Here is a 22805-nt window from a genome sequence, read left to right on the forward strand (position 1 = left end):
TTATTTAAACTTTTACATTATAGTATTCGATTATTGGATACTTTAAAAAAATTCTTAAAACTATTAAACATACCTTTAAATATTCTATATAAAAATAATATGAATAAATTATGACCGTAGTAACCTATGCCGAGGAGGATATATATATATATATATATGTAGGAGACTGAATGGGAAGGAAAAGTCCTTTTTAGGACTGAGCTTTTTAGCTCAATAACACTCCATCCACACAGATTTACTTCATTCAGATGACGGGATAAAGAGTCAAGGACTCAGTCCATCGCCCAGCTCTTTTAAGAACTTAAGAAGAACCTATGCCGAGTCGAGACAAGCTAAAAAAGTCCTTTTTAGGACTTGCAGGGTAACAAATGGCAATGCTGTAGCCAATGAAGTTTTAACTTAGGCTTGGCTATTGCCGTTACCCAGCCATGGCTAGAGCTTTTAACTCAATAACACTAATCCACACAGATTTTCTTCATTCAGATGATGGGCGATGGACTGAGTCAAGGACTCAGTCCATCGCCCAGTTCTTTTAAGAACCTATGCCGACGAACATGATGGTTGATCAACGATTTATCTTGTCTTGGAGGGTAGTGGATGAAAATGCTGTTGCCAGTGAAGTTCTAACTGAGGCTTGGCTATTGCTGTTACCCTCCTGCCATGATCAGAGCTTTATAGCTCAATAACACCTTATCCTTACACTGTCCTCTACAGATAACGGGGAAGATGAAATGCATTCTTGCTTCGCCCCTTTAAGTCAGTCCTTATTATAGGGACTATAAGGAACCTATGCCAACGATACAGCAATACTGGTCAGATCTCTTAAACCGCATCTTGCTGTAGCCAATGAAGTTCTAATTGAGGCTCGGCTATTGCTAATATGAGTTCGCTCTCTTAAGGTTTTGGCCTTAAGAGAGCAATTTGAGTCTCCGGGGAAAGTGTTCTCCGGCATGGCCCGGTGAGGGGCTTTGTCTGTGAATGCTTTTCTTCGGAATTTGAGCGGTTCTGCTCAGTGGTGGTGGTGGTGGGTGGAAGGCCATCACTGAGTGGAGCCAATGCTGAAATGGATCGTCCGAATTTTTAGAGCCGGCTTTACCTTTAGATAAGGCATCTTGTTATTAAGAAACTACAAGATAACCTACTAAAATTGAAACGCTGGTTCTCCATTTGGAGACTGCAAGTAAACCCTCAAAAAAAGCAGTGCTCTTCTGTTCACAAAAAATGCAACATCTCCCAAAGAAGACATCTTTCTATTTAACATCAGGATTCCCTGGAAAACAGAAGCCAAATATGTCGGCGTACTGCTAGACAGAAAACTTACCTTCAGCCCGCATACAAAATCCTTACGTACAAAGGCATCAAAAGTCATGCACAGCTTTACCCTCTTATCAATGGGAACAGCAAACTAAATATTAAAACCAAATTGCTCCTCTACCAGTTGATGATTCGTCCCATTATCACTTATGCGTTCCCTGCCTGGAGCCATACTTCAAGTTCAAATATCCTTAAACTGCAAAACAAATGTTACGCATGATCTTAAATGCACCATGGTACATCAGAAATGTTCAACTTCATCGAGACCCAAATCCCTTATATCTACTCTTTCCTGCAATCTCTCGCAGTAAAGTATTTCTCAAAATCATCCTCACCTCCAAATGAATTAGTCCAACAAGCAGCAAATTATTATGAATCAAAATTATGCAAATATAGACTACCTAAGGACATTCTAGTTCCCTTTTAAGATCTATAATTTGCCCAACTCGGGCTGAGCACGTAGCTCATAAATTTTTCCCTTCACATAAAAAAAAGAGCCAAAAGGCTTCATTTGGGCGATGTAAAATTATACAAACTAAATGGATATTGAATCCAAAATTATTTCAAATCCGAATATATAGAAACTACAAGAGTTTCATGCCTAATATAGAAACTATAAAAGTTTCGGCGGATCCAAGCATAAGCAACCTTTCAGCGCAACGGCAACCCGTGGTAAAGGTGGAGTAAGTTCTGATCACTTTCCTTAGTATTCTCCCTAATGCAAAGCACATCTCCTTGCGGAGATGTACGATGCTATGCATTATGTGAAGGGGTCACTTCCCAGACCGGTTTCGACCTTTGTTGAGGTCCCATCAGTGGGAGCCAGACCCAGATGTATAATAAAATACTCAGGTTGAAGTGATACAGAACTTATACTTTCCCATACGAGTTGCCAAATTATTATTATTATTATTAAATATTAAATTATTATTATTATCTGAGACCTCCAGGGAGATAAGGACTCATCGAGGGAGGCTATAAATCACCCAAACCAGCTATAATACGTTAAAATTTTATTCTGAAAGAATGATCTATTTTTTGTTTGATTTCCATCAATAGTTAATACAGCTGGATGCTGGAATGCTTAAAATTAATTACCAAACAACACGAAGAAGTGTGTTCATAGTTCTGTTTGACTCGTCTGTGGAAGCTAAAATTCGAATTAATCTTCGGGAGCAGGTGCATAATCATGATCCAAAAGCAGCGCAAGTGAGTGATGAGCTAAAGTGATTCTCAACCAGTTCTCTATGCTGATTAATTTATAGGTTTCACTTTCGAAATAGTTATTAAAATTTAGTTTTCTAAAACTTGAAATCAAATAATACTTACAGTTATATAAATCACATTTTTGAAAACACCGTCTTAATAGTCTGTGCACACAAACTAATAAAAATGTGTTCGTGGGCTAACTGCTAATTACTTCAGTAGAGTCATAATAATGCGTAAATATTGGTTTTTCCTAAGCATTCAGTTATAATTTTTAGATAAATTAGTATAATTCCAAAAGAGCAAATAGGTACCGCTTTCCAATAAAAAAAAAAAAAATCAAAATCTATTTTAAATAAATTTCCAATTATCAAAATAATTCTAATTTTTAGTGAATAAAACACCCTCTGTCCAAAAAGAAACCGAACTTTTTGAAAATAGAAGAAACTAGTGGCGCCACCTGTTGTATCTTTTTTGTTGTCGAAAGCGCCAACCTTCCTTAGTGTTGTGTCAGCTGTTTTTGACATTTGTTTCATTAGAAGCCGAGTTCTAGTGCCAAGAGTGACAGTGTGTTTTGACGAACGGTCAGAAAATGAGTTTCAAACAGAGCTGCGATTGACTTTTGTGTTAAACTTGGTAAAAGTTTTACGGAAACGCATCAAATGCTTCAAAAAGCATACGGTGATGAATGCTTATCCCGTACTCAAGTTTACGAGTGGTTTAAGAGATTTCAAAGTGGTCGTGAGATGCTTGAGGACAACGAAAAGCCGGGCCCTCCAAGAACTGGACTGAGCGAAGTTAACATCCAAAAAGTGCGTGATTTCATCAAAGAAAACCCGAAATCGTCCGTGAGATTGATTGAAGATGAATTGGGGATTCCACAATCAACTGTGCACAACATTTTGACCGAGAGTTTGGGCCTTCGTCAATTGAATTCGCGATTTGTTCCCCACAAGTTGACCGACGACCAAAAAATGTATCGAATTGAACACTGCAAGGACCTCATGAAAACCGCTCGTAAGGACTCAAACTTCCTTGAAACGATCGTTACTGGTGACGAAAAGTGGTGTTTTGAGTATGAGCCCGAAACAGAGTGCTGAGTGGAGACCACCAGAAGAGGGGCATCCGAAAAAAAAGTCGCTTGGAGAAGTCAAAAGCAAAGACAATGCTGATTTGTTTCTACGATTCCAAGGGCTTTGTCCACAAAGAATTCGTTCCGCTTGGCCAAACGGTCAATGGTGAGTTTTATCTCGAAGTTTTGAAGCGATTGATAGCAAGAATTCGTCGCGTACGGCATGAATATCGTGACGACCGATCGTTCGTCAAAACACACAGTCACTCTTGGCACTATAACTCGGCTTCTAATGAAACAAATGTCATAAACAGTTGACACAACACTAATGAAGGTTGCCGCTTTCGACAACAAAAAGACACAACAGATGGCGCCACTAGTTTCTTCTATTTTCGAAAAGTTCGGTTTCTTTTTGGACAGAGTGCGTATGTCTGGGTTCTTGGGCTCTATCTGATTGATGCGGCTGAAAACCCGTATGTGCTTTAAGAGTTACAAAATTTTGTGATGTAATGCAGGCTAAAACCAGCGATAATCTAAACATTGATTTTTCATGTTAACCTCATGAAATGAGAAAAAAGAATGTTTCAAACGGAAGTTAAAAGACATTGAGTACGTCAGGACACTTAGAAGATTATTTAGTTGTAACTAAAAGCTAGTTTACTCACTCAGAATGTAATAAACAACACTCATGTTTCAAGTTTTCTTTAATAAGCTATACGTGCTGTTTGTTTTATCACAACGTTGGTCGATTCTTCTAAAGTTTGACTCAATAATTTCTAACATCCCTTTTTTTTTTTTTTTTTTTGGAAAGTTTCGAAAGTAAGTAGCAACGTTGAAATAAAATAAAACTGCTATTTCAGAGGTTTAACTGTCTGGTAACTAATCGTTGAAATCTCTCCTACCCACTTCAAAAAGAAATCTGATACAATCGGTTCTGTATGTACTAAGCCTTTCTCTGCAATGTAAGATTCGTTTTTTTGAATTCAAGTTTGCCTTGCAGTCATGTATCTTCGACACAGCCCACGGATAAACACAACGTATCAATGAAACAGTTTCTTCGCAAGAAAAAGCTAACTTGAAGACCCCAACACATTTAGCATTCTAAATGAGCGTGTGCATAAGGGTTAAAAACAAAGCATAGATACGTACTTAATGAGAATTTTTTTATATAGGAGAATTCCTATAAACATTAGTCCTCTAGTTGGATAATCGGCAACTCTCAATGACTAAATATGGTAAATGAGTGTCACAATGACCAATATCAATGCAACCGACAGTGATTGATGAATAATAATATAAATCACCAACGCATGCCCAAATACTTCACGATAGTTTAAAGGCACATTTAAATTACGTTTATCACAATATAGAACTATAGAGAATACATACGACACTCTAACTTTTAGGCGCCTGAGTTACTTCGGCAACATCATCAGTCAATGAACTTAATCCACTAGAGATTTGCTTGTGGACTTTCTCTAATACCAGTTTCAGAAACAGCCATTCATTTGTGGATAGTAAACAGTTTGGTGGACATATTCTACTGCTTGCTGTTTCCAAAATGGGAGATAGACGGAAGGAGACAGTGGTCCAATTTGTTCTGATTAGTGAAGTGCTTTGCACTCATCAGTTATGCATTTTTCCAGTGTTAGCCGCCCATTGAGGGACCAACATCAGTACAAGTATCCCCAGTACGTACATTATTTCTGCGAAAAGGATTAGTTGGGTATTTGAAGGTCGGTATTCGCACACAATGATGTAGCGTGGCTTCAGTCATACTGTTAAGATTAATAGGCTCGTGTGTGTGGGTTATCTAGAAAGTTTTGAGAGAAATGAATTCCAGCAGGTAACATATCGCTTGGATATCGTGTCTAGTTCACGTTTATCACCAACTATAATGTTCAAAAGTAATATCGTACTAAGACTATGATAGAGTGCAAAATATGAATGATTTAATAATCTGCGTTGGGGGGGGGGGAACCTTAAAGGAGCATAAAGAATGAATGATTATGATACAACACACACACACACACACACACACACACACACACACACACACACACACACACACACACACACACACACACACACACACACACACAAAGGACGCATATATTCAAAATAATGTCTAAAGAAAAACAAAATCTAGGTAGAATGAAGAAATGTTCCTAAATTTTTAAACCAAATCGAGACTTGTGAACAAGCCGCAAAAACATTCTGCTAAAGTTTGATCGGACTTATTTATTCTGATTTATTCCAGTATGACTATAATGTTTTTCTTTATGGTAGTAATTTTTAAAGTTTTGATTTTGATATTCTTTAATTCGAACCTTTAATATATTCTTTGTTATTCGAATTAAGTGGATATTGAATCCAACATTATTTCAAAGCCTAATAGAGAAACTACAAGAGTTTCGGAGGATCCAAGGGTAAGCAAACTTTTCATGACCGAGGCAACTCGTAGTAAAGGTGGAGTAAGCTCCGATCACTATCCTTAATATTTCCCATAATGTAAAACGCATCTCCTAGCGGACATGTATGATGTTATACATTATAGGGGTTCACTATCCAGACCGGTTTTGACCTTTTTTGAGGTCTCGTGAGTGGAAGCCAAACCCAGATGTAAATACTCAGGTTGGAGTGATGCAAAACAAGTTGTTTCTCTATTCGGCTTTTTTTTTTCTTCATAAGCTACGTGTGTTTTCTCTATAGGTTTATCTGTTTTTTGGGATGCAAAAACTTGAGTTTCTAGAAGCAAAAAAACCTCCGCCACCTCCGTATAAGATCGGTTAATTCACCTTCAGTTCATCTTCTTACTTATAATCGCTTATGATGGGCTCCTGTGCCATAAACATGTTTTTTTTTTTTTTGGTGGGGGGGGGCTGTGATTTCGAAACGCTTGCTTGAATATCCTCAATTTCCTCATTGATGGTTGCTATACTTTTATAATATCTATTACAATCTGTAATAGATATTATAAAAAGCAAATGAAACAATATTTCTTAATTTCTTTCTTGTAGCGTTCACAGCATCTCATAGATGAAGACCATCCTTCAATAAACTGTAAACATTTAGATCCTTGTGTATAATGCATCGTCAGAAACACTTTTAAAATAAGAAACATTTGTATACACACTAGCATCAAACTAATGACAGAGGCGTTCTCTATTTAAAGTGTTTCTTACGTACGATCTTGGAAAAAAAAATCATCTAAAAATTGAGTGAAATGTTTATAGTATCAGTTCTTTTTACTAAAAGAAGGAGACTTCATACTGTGCAAAAGTTATGTCTCATTTTAAGTGTTATTTGGCTACACCAAAGCCTCTGGACTATGTCTGTCAGGTGCCAATAAACACGTACAACGATGTCTATAATCTGGAAAAACTCAAGCAGTAGAGGTCTACTTCAAAGCTTCATAAGAGTAAAAATACAAACAGTTTGACGATTTGGTCTAAACCTTATTTTTACGGTTCAATCAGCTTTTATACGTTGCAAAACATACTTTCAAAAGTATAGACGTATAAAGTGTAAAAAGCTAAAACTCGTGTAATATTGTCAGTTAAAATATCGTTTAGATTGAGTCTAAACCTTCTCTACATCGTTTATAGGATATTTTGTATTTGTTCTTCATTAATTTGAAAGTAAATTCAAGCCATATAAATAATGTAATTTATTTTATTTTATTTGTTTATTTATTTTGTAAACAGTTTACGAATCCTGCTCTACGACCAAGCGTGAACTTTTATCCAAGCCACTTCAAGTCTCCCATAAGATGGAAGGTTGGCTCACACCGAGCAGTGAAAGTCATCTCCCACCTAAATAGTTAAAACTTTTGTAATATGCGAAATAAAGGTGGTTAGTATTTGTTTAAGAAAATGTAACACAATGGAGACTGAGGCAAAGAATTTATTTTCTTTAAATTTTTTTTTTAAATATTCTTTTTATTCTTTAAAAATATCCCAAAAAGGAAAAAAAAAAGGGTTGGAAATAACCAGTAATCAACTATTTTTTTTTCATTCCAATATGCCTATCACAAACACAAAGCATTAATTTTAAACCTCCATGCATATTATGCACAGAAAGAAAACAAAAACAAATACACCGCTTCCAAATTATAAATTATACGTTTAAACAACAGATGATGATGTTTGATGTATTTTTGACGTGTTGGAAGAAAAGCGATGTTTTATAATAGAAGAAAGTCTCGAGCGATTTAAGCATTGGAATTCTTAGAATGTTTACGTTTTTAAAAAAAAAGTCTGTGACGTAAATGATGACGTACGTTACTAGCTGAACAAGTTTGTATTTCTATATTAACACACACTACAATACATAACGCAAAAGAATACAGACTTTTTTCTGGCAACGTGCCAACTCATTGAAACCTCACTATCATTGTTCTTTATTTGTAACCTGTTAAATGTTGAACTAACTCTTCAGAGACCGCCAACAAAGCGCCCAACTTCATTCATTCTCAGACGAACTTGAAGGATTGCCATCATTATTAAATCATATATAACTGCACGAGTTTCTGAAAATACTTTGTCATTTCAGGTAACTATACAGACTTCATTTTTAGATCTTCAATACACTTCTTTATCTCTTTTTTTTAAACAATATTTCAAACATTGAATGACTCTTTTAAAGTACAGATGAGTGTATTTAGCACCCCTGGTGGGGGAAAAAAAGCAAAAAAAAAAAAAGAATTTTAAACAGAATTAGCTTTCTTTCTTGTTTTTAATTAAAGAAGGGAATAAAAGCACCTGTTGAATTTTTAAATGATTGCATAACATATGACACTCCATGCAATAATAATAATAATAATAATAATAATAATAATAAATAAATATGTAAACATTATTTCAAACATTGAATGACTCTTTTAAAGTACAGTGAGTGTATTTAGCACCCCTGGTGGGGGTAAAAAAAAGCAAAAAAAAAAAAAAAGAATTTTAAACAGAATTAGTTTTCTTTCTTGTTTTTAATTAAAGAAGGGAATAAAAGCACCTGTTGAATTTTTAAATGATTGCATAACGTATGACACTCCATGCAATGGTAATATAATAATAATAATAATAATAATAATAATAATAATAATAATAATAATAATAATAATAATAATAATAATAATTGTAAACATTATTTCAAACATTGAATGACTCTTTTAAAGTACAGATGAGTGTATTTAGCACCCCTGGTGGGGATAAAAAAAGCAAAAAAAAAAAAAAGAATTTTAAACAGAATTAGTTTTCTTTCTTGTTTTTAATTAAAGAAGGGAATAAAAGCACCTGTTGAATTTTTAAATGATTTCATAACGTATGACTCTTCATGCAATGGTAACAATAATAATAATAATAATAATAATAATAATAATAATAATAATAATAATAATAATAATAATAATAATAATAAATATATATTTATTTATTGCATAAATATTTACAATATGTACAATGAGCATCTTGAGTTGAATTCCAACATCTTTTTTTACAAAATCTGTAACAAGTGCTGCGTACATTCTACATTTTCAACGGTGACTGCAATTTTTCATCTTATAATTAACTTTATTGATTTATAATTTATTTATTCATCATCGTCATGCGTATCAAGGATTTAGGCCTAGCATGGCCTGTTCGCCTTAGAAGTCATCGTTGAATCGTTTAAGAGGACGTCCTGGTTTTCTTTTTCCTAATGGCTTGTACTTTAAATCTTGTTTTGGTAATCTTTCTATTTTCATTCTTTTAACATGTTCCATCCATTTATGTTTATATTTTTTAATTTAATTTAATTTATTTATTTATTATTATGATTTACTTATTTATTTTTATTTATTATTATTATCATCATTATTATTTTTTATTATTTATTTATTTATTATTATTTTATTTTATTTTTTTATTTTATTATATATTATTATATTTTATTATTATTCCCCCCCCCCACTTAAATATTCATGGAAAACCTTACTAGTGATCATACGAATTACAATATACGAAACTGAAGTCTAGTATAAACGAAACAATTAAACCGGAAGAGAATTGTACCGGAAGGCATTCATAAGTTACAACGAAGAAAATACCTGAGGTGATTGCTATGCCAACATTATGTTAGTGTAATGTGCATGAAGAAGTCAGCGATAAGTGCAAAATTTGTTTTCAACTTATACGGTGAGTATAGCACAAAATAAGCATTTTGCAAAGATCAATAATATACCGTTTTGGTTTAATCCTTTATTCAAATATAAGTAAACAAAATTATTATATTAGTGTTGCAATTGGAGTGTGAATTGTTCGCCACTATATATTGTATCGCATTTCCTATATGTATTAACTTAATACGAACTTATTTTGAAACAAACCATTCGGTAATTCATTTTACAAAATAAAATATTTACCGGCAGTGCTACCAAAACAAAAATCTTCCCCCTAGATTTAGAATTTCATTATTTATAAAGAGCCAGAGGATCGCAAAGAATCCATTTAAAGCTTGCCGTGTTTGCTTAGGTTTATATACAGTATTCGCACTTCTGCTGTGACAGGTGAAAGCATCGAATCTCGTGTATCAGCCAGTTTCTTTATGTGTGTGTGTGTGAGAATTAAATCAGTTTGAGATCCTCTTATGCCTTACTTTATTTGTGTTGTACTTTACTCTGTTGGCACACACACTTCTTGCTGTGACGCAAGCTTTGTATATTTAATTCAAGGCTTCCAAGACTCTTTTCATCAGAACTATTTTAAAGTCGCGCAGAAGCTATCGATTTCTTATTAGTGACATTCCTTTATGTAAAAGCGTTTTGTACGCAAGTCAACTTTGCCAAATCTTCGGTGTGTGTGCGTGTGTGTACGCTGGCGCGCCCGTCACTGGGTCTTCCAGAAATGCTACGAAGAGAGAGCCAATCAATATTTTCAAATCCACTGCTAAGTATTCGCACGTCTACAACCGTTTCCTAAGTTTTGTTCCTTTACGACTATAATCACATTAACTGTTGAGGTGTTGACATCTTGATATCTTTCTCTGTCACATCTTATCATCCATTCACAGACCTTCCTGATGTCACAGCAACAGCGAAGTGATGAATCTCTCGTTTGAAATTTTATACTAAAACGCATTTCGAAAATATACACAGTACTCACTAACTGTCGTCGATTTTAACAACTCGCCCAACTCATAAATTATTACAACCAATCTTAGTTTTCATTTTTAACGAAAAACCCAAGATAAACTGGTGGAAAAACCCTGCTGTCCACGCCCAAGACCAGCTAACTTAGCTATGACTGAGGAAGATCCCGAAGCTCATATATTTTCTTTTAAGATTACACGGCCATCAGCATTCATATTTATAAATTTAAGGACACAAAAAGACACGTGTTGAAAAGATTATTTTACTAATTATTAATAAAATAACACTTGACGTTTCGACCTCTGTATCGAGGTCATCATCAGTGGAACCAAGCTACATGCTCTAGCCCTGTATACCGGTAAACTAAATCTACGTAGTTAATTAATCTTTTTCCTAGCCTGACCTCTAGCGATAACAAAAAATAAAAAAATAAAAATAAATTAAAATTAAAAAAATAAATAAAATAAAATAAATAAATAAATAAATAAATAAAAATAGAAAAGAATAAAAAAATAAAATATAAAAAATTAATAAAAGAAAAATAAAAAAATACAACCACAACAAACTGCTAAAGTCCTCATGTATTAATATTCTTCTGGATTTGTTCAGTTCTGATTGTTATAATATGGTTTCCTTCAGTTACTGTTGAATGTTACAAACACTTCACCAGGTTGTCTTCTTGTAGTGGAATTTTTCTACGGCTAGTTTAGGTTGTTATACAGGTTATAGGTGGGACCTCCACATTCTTGGAATGGTTAGGACAGCATTTTTATTTTTTATTTATTTTTTTATTTTATTTTTATTTATTTATTATTTTTTTTTATTTTTATTTATTTATTTATTAATATTTTTTCATTTTTTTATCGCTAGAGGTCAGGCTAGAAAAAGATTAATTAACTACGTAGATTTAGTTTATCGGTATACAGGGCTAGAGCATGTAGTTGGTTCCACTGATGATGACCTCGATACAAGGGTCGAAACGTCGTGTTATTTTATTAATAATTAGTAAAATAATCTTTTCAACACGTGTGTTTTTGTGTCCCTAAATTTATAAATATGAACGCATTGGTATATTTGTGAATCCACATTTTTATTTCTTATGGGAGAATGGGAAAATATTATAAGGAGCTCGTCAACCATTAATGAAACAAGGCAATAAGAAATTCTGGTTCAATTTTTTAACATTCCTTATTTCAATAAAGTAACTTTGAAAGTTAAAGAAGAAAGTGCTAAATATGGTCTTAAACTTAACCTCAAAAAGACAAAAGTTATGCCAGCATGTAAACTTAATGATTTTGAAGTTAGATGGGGAGAAAATGGAAGCAGTTAACAGTTTTGTGCTCCTGGGATCCCGAATTGATCAAGATGGATATTGTACTGAAGAAGTTAGAAGAAGATTATTACTCGTAAAGAAAGCAATGACAAATTTAAGCAAGATCTTTAAAGATAAAAAGATATTAGCCTCGCAACAAAAATCAGAATCGTGAAAGCAATGGTATTCCCTGTGGTGCTGTATGGATGTGAAAGTTGGACCCTGAGAAAGAGTGAAAGAAGGAAGATAGATGCATTTGAATTATAGGTTTGGAGACGCTTACTAAGAATACCATGAACTGCAAAGCAAACCAATAAATCAGTGATAGACAGAATAAAGCCAGATTGCTCCCTCGAAGCTATGACCATCAAGCAAAAATTGTCATACTTCCGACATATGCGAGCAGATGACAGTCTGGAGAAGATGATGATGCTTGCTAAAGTTGATGGAAACAGGAGAAGAGGAAGACCAAGAATTAGATGGGTGGATGGAGTTGAAGAAGCAATTGAAGGGCGCCTGGAAATTCTGAAAGATATGGCGAGGGACAGATTGGAATAGGGAGTGTATGTTCATGGAGTTACCAGGAGTCGGAAATCACACACACACACACATTTCTCAGACTATGAAAAATTACCCTGAACGTGCTTGGTGATACTTACATTGTCAAGATATGATTCCGTGAAATTTCTTCCTTGATGAGAATTAATTCCAACTGCCCTCACTGACGAAAGAAAAAAAAGTCATAAGTACCATGATAAGCTCTCTTTCTGTAAATTATTTTAAAGCATTTACTTCTGTTCTTCCTTCATAACATCTTTTTTGATTTCTTTTTCTTTGTATTATAATTAAAAAAATCTATAGATAGATATTTTTCTTATTTAACAGTAAATTATGTATCTCCCTCTAGAACTGCCAACGGTGTGTGTATAGCACGCGCGCACTCACACACACACACACACACACACACACACACACACACACACACACACACACACACACACACACACACACACACACACACACACACACACACACACACACACACACACAGACTAATTAGTCATATGAAATGGTTTAATTAACATTTTCTAAAGTATTAATTTCCCACAGGTCTCTTTTTCGATGGCCTCCAAGGTCATTGAAATGGAGATGGGCTACCTTAAACGAAAAATATGCCCGGAAAGCGAAGAACAATTAGTGGCCTTAAGGAGTATGGGATTAGCTACCTCTAATGTTCAGAATTCGATGCTATCAGAGCATAATCAGCAACTATGCTTTGCACGTGTATCTTGGAATAATGGCAGGCAATTTGAGAGAACTATTATATATTTCTGGTTCATGTTCCTAAGAGAGATCCATTTTTAATTGAAGTTTAAAACTGACTAATTTTGACTCATCTCGTAAGATAATATTTAAGAAGATATGAAATGAGACCCTTTAAATAGTAAATAAATAAATAGTAGGTTACATTATTAAGACGACACTCTGCATTATAATAATGATTGTATAGAATACGTAACGCCATCAAAAATATATACTAGTAAACAAATAATGGCAATGACACTTGGTTAGTTGTAGAAGATGTATTTGCTTTGTTAACCATATTGATTCTGAAAATGCACTTCAGAAATGTATTCAAAATCTAAAAAAAAATAACAGACCTTAATGCAGTGATCACTCAAGAAACAAATTTAAAACAAGACAAAGAATGCCCAATTAATAGACATAATATCACTGCTTGGTCGTGTTGGTTGTTTGGCCATTATTTAGTGGTATGGATCTCATCTTTTATACGCATGCATACCCCTCTCAACAAGTAGCACTGGACGAATTTCGCCTTGGCCAAATACAGCTTAATGTGAGTCCATTATGTTTTATAGACCTGCCCCTAAATTACTAGTTGAAGAAGAATTCAAACATTGATGGCTTTTACATTTACGGATTGTAATGTGGAGGCATTGGGAAGTTAATTTCGCGTTGCCATCGCAACATGATTTACGCCAGTGAAATATTTATGGACACCTGCCTGCACGTCAAAGATTCTTCCACTTTACAAGAGCTTTAGAATAAAAGTGTATATTTTGTCTTAATTCAGAAACAGTATGCATCATTTATTTTCCTTTTGTTCCATGGGCGGGGCGTCCCAAGCGTCTCTTTAATATTCCCCTACGTTAACTTTTAATAGATTGGCTATATGGTGTTGCGATAGGCTGTCCGGATGTACAGTAGTGTAGAAGTTTGGCAGTAAACTTGAAACTATAGTTGCTTTTGTAGCAAGAGTACCAGGAGTTTCACAGCCATAAATCACAGCTGTCATGGTGGGGTATATCGGAACGTTTAAAAGAGGCTTTAAGTCAAAAGTTTATGGTCTTCCTCATATTATTGAGTATCTTCATAGTAGTGCGTAGTAAGACTGCCATCTTGGGTGAGAATGTAAAGATGGAAGCTGTTTCTCCAAACATAAACATGTTTTTAAAGTATCTGATAATAACATGCACATAATTATAAACTGGTCTTCTACTTCCTTCCTATGAAAATATTACGTAGTTCTTTTTTCGTAGTTCTATACGTCCTAAGGTTTATATTGAAAATATAAACGTCAGGACGTATAGAGAGATAAAAATCTCATTCTATAGAATTATAAATGCATTTAAACAGATATTTCACGTGATGTGAATGTTAAATCAAAACCACGAAAACTTTGCTATCGAAAACCATTTTCCAATTGGCTTAAACAAACTTCGAAAATTTTAAAAAATGTACTCAGTTTTATGAACCTTAGTAAGTGTAATCTAGTAAATAGAACTTATCATCATCAGGGGCGAATGCTGGTCTTGAAATTCACGCTTGCTCTTGTTATCATTCAGGGAGTGAGAGGTGTGATTGAAGTCTGATTCGCAGAATAATGAATTACTGTAATTAAAACTACATATTTAGAAAATTCTGTACATTTAATCATACAAATACAACATTTATTTTACAAATGACATTCTATCTTTTTCAATTTAACTACTTGAATAGAAATTCCACCCTACGGTTCTTCTTTATGAACTGGTCAATAACATCGTCATAAAAAGTTGGTTGTAACTTAATTTTCCCAAGCAACACGCACACTTGTAAAGGCTGTCTGAAGCTCACTGGCTAGAGCTACGTTGACTGCGTATGGCCTGTGTTTAAGACGACGTGAAGGGAGCGGAAATGGCTATGCGCGCGCATGAAATCACAGCTGCAGCGAGAACCTGGAAGCTCCCACAACCGAGCAAGCCAAGGTAGCTTTGACTAGACGAGCAAGCCAAGGTAGCTTTGACTAGACGAGCAAGCATCGGCCTTCGATATACAACTCAAAGCTCAATTATTGCCGCGCAAGCTTAAGACATCTTCTGTCTACAAAAATAAAAGCCTGAATGGAATGCTTATAAATGCATGCATTTATTAACAAATAAATATTACTTCTTTCTCAAGTAATGAGCTTGTGAAGCAAGCATGGAGAATTCGCCCCTGATATTCATCATCATCATCATCATCACACATGTTTAACCTTCATTGTTTAATTATCTTAAACTTTCTGTCTTAATGATCTTAAGATAGTGTGAATAAGGTTTCTTTAATTATAGTTAAATAAATTTGTAATAAATTAATAATTAATTAATATATTCTATTAATTAATAAATATATAATAAATAATGTACAGTCATCTGTCGACTTACATCCGGGTTCCTTCCATCCGGCAGAACGTAAGTCGATACATTAAATCAACAGAGTTATTGGGGTTAGGGACTTAACAGTAATAAGTGTACAGACATTTTAATTTTTAATCCTTATTATAACACTGTAGTGTGCGTTAGTGCCACTATGGAACAAGAGAATAATCACCCAAATCTTAATTTTCTTCCCTGTGTAGACGATTAGACTGTGGCTCTTCTGGTGTGACTTTTTTTTTTTCCATGAAAATATCCAATGTGCCTGGCTTCTTCTTTTCATCATAAATTTAGTCACAGCAATCATGCTATTCATTTATTAATAGCATGATAAATATTGAATGTTTTCCAGAATTGTATGAGAGTCTCATTATTTCCTTCAGTATGGCTTGTGAAAAAGTTCTCCTTAGATAATAAGCCTTAAACACTGCAAGAACTCCCTGATTCATCGATTGGATCAATGAAGTAGTGTTTGAAGGGAGAAACATGACCTTGAACTCGGTGAAAATCACCGTATAAGACGTACAAGACGGATGACCTGGAGCATTATCTAGAATTAATAAAATTTTAAATGCTACATTTTCTTTCACACAATAGCTTTTTATTTCACTCGCATAACAGTTGATTAAAGCATCCTCAATTTTTGAGTCACCACGATTCTCATTGCTCCGATAATGAACTGGGAGTATGCTTCCTAATGTTTTTGAAGATTCGTGGATTCTCACTGTCCCATATCATAAATGGTTTCAGTTTATACCCAGCCACATTACCTGTAACAGAATGCAATACGGGCATTAAGAGCTTTGAAACTAGATATACATTTTAGCTTTTTGTGGATGAATGTCCTCTTTTAAATAGTCGTCATTGTAGAATGAGATCATCCGAAATCATGTGCGATCGCATTGAGGGGTTTACAAGCTTTATGTTGCTTTATAATTTGCAACTTCGTTTCAAGATCAATTGCTAGCTCTTTTTCTATGATTCTTCACTAGGTTTTTTGATTGCGCGTGTAGGGGCCATGTTGCGCAAACCATCTCGAAATATTTAACGATAAATACACAAATAACCAATTTCTCAAACCCAAAATCAACAGAGGAACTATTGAAGACACTTGTTGACTGCCCAGGGAGGTTTTCACTGAAAGCGCTGTTGCTACTGTGCATGCTTTGCCTTATGCTCGCTTGCGTCTTCTTTGAAAGTAGAGCCGGAAATGTTATTCATTCCCTTATGGGATCACGGACGTATCCATTCCTCGGTACAGAATCGAAGCTCACAACGTTGGTTTCCATGGTAGGACCGCAATAAACAAGCCCCATATGACCAAAACCAACATTCAGCGTCGTCTTCAATGGTTCAAAGAGTGTGTACAGTGGGACGTGGAAGCTTGGAAATCTGCGTTATGGAGCGACGAATCACCCTCTAATGAGCAGGTAGATGGGTATGGGTGTGGTGGATGCCCGGTGAACATCTCTTACCAGAGTAACCCCAACTATGTACTTCGGAGTTGGCAGTGTGACGGCATGGTCTTGTTTTTCTTGGTTTGAACTTTGACCTCTGTTTGTGATGCCACCAACATCGAACTCTGAGAGATATCTGAGCATTTTGAACAATGCAATGCTTCCTACTTTGTGGCGTAAATACATCGTTTGTGGACATTTGACGTCACAACACTTGATGGACCTCCTGATCTCAACCCAGTTGAACATCTGTGGGATGAAGTGGAGCGTCGTCGGATGAGATCAAGTGATGTTCTCCTCGCAACAGTCCAGGACCTCATTACATGCCTACAGGAGGAACGTTACAAAAATTCTCATTGATCGCTCGCTGTCGTACGCTTATTGAAGAATCTCGTAGGATTACTGAGTCATCGCAACGAAAGAGGGATCCTATATGTTATTAGGATGGGCGTCATGGCTGTTTGTTCCTCACACTGTGGTGTCTGTTGACTTCTTTCCAAGCAGTGTACATATCAGTATGTTTCAGCCTAAAATAGGGACGTCCATATCTTACCAAAGCAATTTATTTTATGTGACTCTCATCCATAGTGCCAGTGTAATTCTGTAGAAATGTTGTTTACATCCGTAGCTCAAGGGGATGCCTGAAGAAAGATTACTCTACGTTTGATTCTACTTTGAGAAGCCTTTCTTCAATGAATTCCCGTGTAATCGATCTTTAGCACGGCAAGTTCGTTCCCCTCTTGGAAACTATGTTTGTTAGCTCTAACAGGTAACCTGTAATAGTGGAAGTTCTACAGGTAATAATACAACTGTTAGGATTTAGGGCAATGAGATGACAACAGTTGTCTGCAGTACTCGTCCTGATTTGCCTAATTTATCGATAACTTGGATTCATCACCAATGAAGGGGTTTGAAGGATGATGAGTTGCTGCCCATCCGTCTTCAAAAAGTTACCGGAGTTAAAAGAGCTACACCCATTCTCTTTAAAGAATAAAAGGCATTAGCGAATTTATTTGGAGGAGGAAAAATAAGAGTTAAAACTCTACTTTTGAAACCAAACATGTGTACAGTGTCAACTGTTTAAATCAACTTTTTAAACCAGTACAGGCATACAATAAGACAAAAGACATTAAGAAAAATCAGTTCCCGTAATTAGATTCGAACCCACAGCCTACTAGTTGGAGAAGAGATGCCATCCACTTGGCGAATGTGAAAGGCAAATATACCGTTCAACGCCTCATGTCACAGTGTGACAATGAGCACCTTCATGTTGTAATCTGTAGTTTGGTTGGAAAGTCCCGGATCCAAATCGTCTCTAGAAACGAGGGTTAGATATTCTCTCTCTCCGATATTCGTACACAAGTCAGTTCTACACCAATGGTTCCCCCTCCCCCAGGCGAGAAGCACCTCAAATAGTGTTAAAAAAAAAAAAAAAAAAAAAATCTCTAGTGCTCCAAGCAACAAGTATGGCTCCCATCCACGAAAAATTGTAAGCCTATAGTACATAAGTGCGGTGGATAGCTAATACTTTTATTATTTTTAAACATTTTTATTTAGTCAAATCAAGTGGATATTGAATCCAACATTTTCAAAGCCGAATAAAGAAACAACATGAGTTTCAAAGAAACTACAAGAGTTTCATGCCGAATATAGAAACTATAAAAGTTTCGGCGAATCCAAGCGTAAGCAAGCCCTTTCATAACAGGGGCAACTCGTAATAAAGGTGCAGTAAGCTCCGATCACTATCCTTAGTATTTCCCATAATGTGAAACACATCTCCGAGCGGACATGCATGATGTTATACATTATGGGGAGTTCACTACCCAGACCGGTTTCGACCTTTTTTTGAGGTCTTGTCAGTGGGAGCCAGACCCAGATGTAAATACTCAGTTTGTATTGATGCAAAACTTACAATTTACCATACGAGTTGCTAAAAAAAGGCGCCACATCACAAAAGGCACTAAAAATTACTGATTATAGAAAAATAGAACCAAAAGGCTTCACTTCGGTGATGTAAAATTATTCAAATTAAGTGGATATTGAATCCAACATTATTTCAAAGCCGAATAGAGAAACAATGAGCTCTGGCTTCGACCTGTTTTGACGAGATCTCAAAACAGGTCGAAACCTGTCTGGGTAGTGAACCCCTCATAATGTATAACATCATACATGTCCGCTTGGAGATGTGTTTCACATTAAGGGCAATACTAAGGATAGTGATCGGAGCTTACACCACCTTTACTACGAGTTTCCCCTGTCATGAAAGGGTTTGCTTCACGCTTGGATCCACCGAGACTTTTATAGTTTCTATATTCGGCATGAAACTCTTGTAGTTTCTTTATTCGGCTTTGAAATAATGTTGGATTCAATATCCACTTAATTCGAATTATTTTGCGTCGCCGAAGTGAAGCCTTTTGGCTCTCTTTTTCAGTAATTTTTATTTAGTTTTTTTACATGGAGACCAAACATGAAATTTGGGGCCTCTAGTAAGGAGTGAGGTGGTCTAACAGCATGTTATACAATTCATCTGCGACCTAAAAACAACCACATACTTAAACCGTAGCCTTTTGGATGCAAAGCATATATATTGTAAAAGAACTCCAGTCTAGGTCGGCCATGATCCTTTTATTTAAATGATGGATCTTTAAAATTGTGACGTCTGTCAAGGTACTGTGATACTGTACCAAACAATTTGACGCAAAATATAGAACGGACTGGGACTCGCTGTCTCTCTGAGAGCTGTACATCATCTACATGGAGAAGTTATATTCTTTTTCCTTTTTTTAATGCACGATTTCACAACTCAAATTTTACGATCCTAACAGCGGAGATTTCAGTCTAAAAGCTGTGCTTAAAAAAGTTTCCATGCTTCGAATTTCAAGTAAAGACCGTTACACTGTATAGAAAAAAAATTAAATAAAAAACAAGTCTTCATTCTTTGTCACGCTAGCAGTTTCGTTTCCAGACAAGCCTCTTACGAGATGTAGAAAACGTGTTCTGTTGTGTATCGATGGCAATATCAAGGGAAAGTTTTAAAGTTCTATCCGCATGCATATGAGCTACACAGCGACATTTGCTACTTCTGTCTCCGACATACTTTAGGTGTAAAAGCAAGTTAATCCATATCGATTACATTTTATTGTCAAATAAAGTCGCTGTATATCACTTGCAACTGAAGGTTAGCATGCAAAAATTCCCAAAGCACTTACTGCTGTTTTTATCACTAGAGTAAGCAAAAAATACGAAACATCGAATAAAAAAAGTGTTTAAATATCTGAAATAGATTTTTCATGGCACCATTCGAATTCAGAAATTTATTTTTGCATTTTCTTTATGTTTTGGTTATTACAAATTGATTCTGTCGTTTTCTATATTTTGTTTATATCATAGTTCGCTTGCTTTACTGGCGCATTTTTTTTAAATTCATTCTTAGGTGCGTATCTAAGAATAATAGTAAAATCTGTTATATCCGTTCGTACACAAGTTATCGACAGACACTGCAGTGTGGAATTTTACTGAAATGTTTTGTCTAAGACTGACCTCTCGCGGTGAGTGGGGGATTTAAATAAGTGTGTTATCCAGTGGCACTAAAAGTACGATCCACTTTTTTTTTACTATTAATAATAAATATTGCTTTTTTAAAATTATTTTTATACAAAAGCTAATATTAATCTGAAATTTGCAACACCTATGACGAACAATAATTCTCATTAAAACAAAACAAAACAAAAAAAAAAAATATTTTACCGACTGTGTCTATCAAACAGCATTTTAGTATACGCCCAAATTACGCCTAAATGAACAGTTTCTTAAGCCTAAAGTATAAAACCAACTTATATTTCTTTCTACTTTCACGAATTTTGACTACTTTGATTTTGATTCTTCCAGGTGGCATTCTTTCTAGATAATCATTCACAATAGCCCTGCAATACTGATAAAGCTAACAAACTGGTGATCGTTTACGAAACGTGGATGGTTAAAAATATAACTGCGCAAACTGGCACACCTATCAACTGCAGATACGCTGATTTAATCATAAAACTCGTCAGTTAATCTCTTTAACGCCCATGTCAGAGTCCAGAAACAAAAATGTAATTCAATGATAATGAATCCGATATTGGTTGACTCACTCATAATTACTCAAACGCATTCTTCTGTTATATTTCAAGTGTCCTTTATGTTGTTAAAGGAGATTTTAGAATGAAAAACATAGCGGAAGGATAGCAGTAAAGGCTTCCAAAATTTTGGAGATCGTAACAAAGAGGGCGCTGATTCAGCTGTAACACATTTGTTTTTGTTATAATATTTGTATGTTGCACATCTCGTTTCTTTTTTCTTGCTTTTGTAAGTCCGATAGAATTTTCAAATGTGCCTTGAAAGGAAATACAGTTTTAAACTTACCGAAGCAAACATTTTTAAACATCTTGAGTTCAGCAAAATTTTTCCAAACACTAAAAACTAAACATGGAGACTGAGCCTCCTGGTAACTTCCTTGTATTATGGAAGGCAAAGACTGATGTGTCTGACTATCGACATATCAGTACCTCTGGAGTGGTTGAGAAGATTTTGAGGACATTGGTAAGACCTCCCATTTAGAAATAAGTTGATAAACACGCTATGTATTTATAAAAGAGAGGTCATTTCTGACAATTTGCTCTTATTTATGATAATGCCACTACTGATTTGGAAAAATGGAATGGATACACCATGATAATGTTGAATTTTTGATTGTGGACATTTGATAGAATACTGCATCAAAGGCTGTTGCATAAACTGCAGAATATGAGACTGAAATATAAACTATTGACTTGGATAAGGGTTTACGGATATATATCAGGAAGTCTACAGTTATGTATGGGGGGGGGGTGAAACTATACGTTAATATACTGAATCTACTGATACGTACAGCATTTATAGGGTGATTTGAACAGGATGGAAATGTGGGAAAATGGTAATGGCTATCAATTCAATGAACTTCGGCGTGATGAGATATTCAGCATAATATTATATGGGTGCGTTATGCTTGTAGAAACTGATCAGGCTACAGAAGCCCTTGTAGTTATAGTGGATAGGAAGTTGAAGTTCAAAGGTCACATAACAAAAGTTGAAACTACAACTCAGAAGATAATTGCGATGTTGAAACGAACATCGACATGTGTGAATAAGAAAATTCTGTCTCTTTACAAGTCCTGGATACGACCGCACCTGGACTACTGCGCAGATTTGGTCTTCTGGGGAATGAAGGAGCTTTTACACAGCTCCTTCATTCCATATACTCGCAATCCACATTCCATATCTGGTTATGGAATGTGGATTGCGAGTATATGGACTGCAGAGACTGGTAGAGAGAAGAAATCGGGACAGTGATTGAAGTTTATAACTTCTGAAATGGTGTTATGGAATATCGGTTGATGAAATATTTTATATGAAATGTTTGTAATACAAAGGTGCGTAGGACAAGGGATATCCATGGATTTTAAGTTGATGTACAATTATGAAAGAGGTGAGAACTAGATTTTTCTGTGGCAGAGCAGTGAGTGAGTAAAACAGTTTGCATGTAGAAGTGTTGAGTACGTCTAGTGTGAATGAGTTTAAGAGAAAGCATGATAGTGTGGCTGCTGTCTCC

The sequence above is a fragment of the Typopeltis vanoorti genome, chromosome 26 (assembly GCF_054136105.1).
Source record: "Typopeltis vanoorti isolate ZY-2024b chromosome 26, IOZ_Tvanoo_1.0, whole genome shotgun sequence".
Classification (NCBI taxonomy): domain Eukaryota; kingdom Metazoa; phylum Arthropoda; class Arachnida; order Uropygi; family Thelyphonidae; genus Typopeltis; species Typopeltis vanoorti.